Raw genomic sequence first — 3,227 nt, 5'->3', positions numbered from 1 at the left:
CACTCCTCCACAGTTCTTAGTTTCTCACCATGTAAAAAATATTCCGCTTGATCTTTCTTGAATCCAATTCTCAATTGGCACAATTCTCAAATCATAAGAGCTTTGGAAGATTATGACTAACACTTCTGTAATTTCCTCGCCGTACTTCTTTTAATACCCTGGGGTGGAACCTATCTGGTCCTTGAGATTTATCGATCCCCAGTCCCACTACTTGCTGCAGTACAGTTTTATTTACTTATATTGAATCCAATAAGTTCATCCCCTTGATTTATTTTTAGTTTCCCTTCTATCACTGGTATTTAATCCTCTACTATGAAAATGGATTCAAAGTACTGCTTTAATAAATCTGCCATTAACTTATTGTCAATTACAGTAACACCTGCATCGATCATTAATGGGCCCACATCTCCCTTAGCCATTCTCTTACTCTTAATATATTGATAAAAACTTTTACTGTTAGCTTCAGTATTAATTGCAAGTTTTTTCATAATCCTTTTTGCAGCTTTTAATATATTCTTTGTGTGCTTTTGTTGCTTTTGATATTTCACACAGTCTGCTGGATTATCACTTTTATGGCATAAGTGTAAGTCACTTCCTTTAACTTTAGATTGTCTTTGCTCATATATTGACCCTGTATTGCTTGACCGTACAAGTGGAACTTTTGCTCTTTAGCTTTTGTTCTTTCTTGCATTTCAAAAGTGACTACACTTCAATAGTAATTCATTGGCTGTAAAGCACTTTAGGATGTGCTGAGTTTGTTAAAGGCGTTATATATATGCAAGTCTTTTGTACCGATCTTGTATTGTATGAAATACCTTTTTGAATACCTCCCACTATTTTTCTGTAGGTTTACCTGTTTATAGGTCAACTCAAGTTAACGTGCTCAGCTTACGTCTCATTCCTTCGAAGTTAGCATTACTTACGTTTGTAGGTGATCTTTCACCTTCTTAAACTTAACGTCAAACTCGAGCATGTTGTGGTCACTGCTTGCGATATGCTCCCCTGCTGTCAGATTATTAATGAATTCTGGCTCATTACTTATTACTAAATCTACTATGGTCTGTTCCCTTGTCGATTCTAATACACACTTTGCTCCAGAAAACTCTCCTGGACACATTCTAGAAAAATGGGCACTGCACGATCGAATTTCAATGGCCAATGTGCTGCAGTATTGCAATTTCAAATGCTTCTCTAATCTGGGTCTCAGGCGTGGTTTGATTGAGAAGAGTCCTGAATAGATCACAACCTTATTGTAAGCGAATGAGCTAAGTAGATCACATCTAATATTTGCCAATTTAATGTTGCATCGTTAATATTTCTATTAAATTCTCCGACAGGACCTGGATATCTATGGAAATGGAGTATTGTGGATGGAGGTGTAGACTACAGATTGCATGTGTTCTTGGTTCCATCATTACCCTCTCTTCCCCAGTTACTTACGGAGCTAAGATATTGGTTGTACCCGTTGATGGAAGCCACTGGATCAACATGAAAATTCTAATTGAAGAACTGAGGCACCATGGTCACAACATTACTGTGCTTTATTCCTCATTGGCTTGGTACATTAAAGAAAGTCCTGATCTCTATCAATCGATCGCTATTCAATTGCAGGGCGGAACTACCAACTTTGATGATTCAAGCGGAATACAACGTTTTCTTCAAAAGGTGCTGACAGCTTTAAGGCACGGCCTGACACCATGGGCTTTTATTCAGGTCCAGCATCAGATGATATCTATCCTGCGTGAATGGCACCTTTGGGCTGGAGAGTTCATTACTAGAATGTTTGAAGACAAAGAATTATTAAAACAGCTTGAAGAAGCAAACTTTGACTTAGTTCTTGCGGACCCAGCTCTTGGTATCGGTTCAATGCTCGCTTATTATTTGAAAGCTCCCTTGGTGTACAATGTTCGCTGGATCACCAGGGGAGAAGCTCATTTCCTCGTTGCCCCATCGCCACTTTCCTACATCCCTCTACTTGGGTCCTGTTTGACGGACAAAATGAGTTTTCTCCAAAGAGTTCAAAACGTCTTACAATATCTTCTCGAACTATTCATTTCTGAATTTTTTATTCACCCCATATACAATGAAGTCTGCCAGCGATATCTGGGCACAGACACAGACATTGAAAAGGTTCTCCTCCAGGCAGACGTGTGGCTGATGAGAGTAGATTTTGTATTCGAATTCCCGAGGCCTACCATGCCAAATATTGTGTACATTGGAGGCTTCCAGTGTAAACCACCAAAACCTTTGCCCGTGGGGCTTGAGGAGTTTGTCCAGACCTCAGGGAAGCATGGGATTATCGTCATGTCTCTAGGGAGCCTTGTCAACTCTTTGCCATTGGATATTACAATGAAAATAGCAGAGGCCTTCGCTCAGGTACCGCAGAAAGTAATTTGGAGACACAATGGAGAGATTCCTCCCAACATAGGGAATAACACACTACTAGCAAAGTGGATCCCTCAGAATGACCTGCTAGGACATCCTAAGACACGAGTCTTCATTGCCCATGGTGGGACAAATGGAATTTATGAAGCCATTTACCATGGCGTGCCAGTCATTGGCATCCCTCTGTTTTACGACCAGTTCGATAATTTACTTAGACTTAAAGTGCGCGGAGCAGCCAAAATGGTTGATGCCGCGACCATGCAGTCAACGGATCTACTGCAGGTTCTCAATGAAGTCATAAACAACACCTCTTATCGGGATAGCATGCAGAAGCTCTCTGCTCTCCACAGGGACCAACCAGAGTCTCCATTGCAGAGAGCCGTTTTCTGGATTGAGTATGTCGCACGGCACAAAGGCGCGGCACATTTACGCTCCGAATTTTACCGCCTCCCCTGGTATGCGTACTATTGTGTAGATGTGGTTGCCTTGCTCCTGTCCGTGTTACTAGTGGCTGCAATGTTGATGGTTCTCGCCTTGAAGAAGCTTTGCAACATCGTAGGGAAGAAGAAACAAAAAACTCAGTAGGAACAATTCATTCGATATAGGCATTACTTTGAAATTCACATAGAAAGTTTGAACCCAGTATCAAACAGACCACCTTTCTCGATGTCACTGAATGTACCGACAGGTATTACTTGGCAACGTATCACAAAAGTGGCCTATCGCAGTCAAAAGTAGTCCTTGTGTGTAGGTTCTTGGAAGGAAGATTTCATAGGAGAAAACAGCCTGCATTCCAACTGTGGTTTTGGGGTGATCATATGAATCATGGAATCATACAGCAC

General features: G+C 41.1%; 1 pseudogene; it reads left to right on the top strand.

Annotated features, from left to right (window-relative positions):
- Nucleotides 1-1,356: 1,356 nt before the first annotated feature.
- LOC139262163 (UDP-glucuronosyltransferase 2C1 pseudogene) lies at nt 1,357-2,970 on the top strand (annotated as a pseudogene).
- The last annotated feature ends 257 nt before the right edge of the window (nt 2,971-3,227 follow it).

Source organism: Pristiophorus japonicus, chromosome 4 (assembly GCF_044704955.1).
Source record: "Pristiophorus japonicus isolate sPriJap1 chromosome 4, sPriJap1.hap1, whole genome shotgun sequence".
NCBI classification, from domain to species: domain Eukaryota; kingdom Metazoa; phylum Chordata; class Chondrichthyes; family Pristiophoridae; genus Pristiophorus; species Pristiophorus japonicus.
The sequence above is the reverse complement of the archived record's forward strand: the minus strand, read 5'-3'. Positions and strand labels throughout refer to the sequence as shown.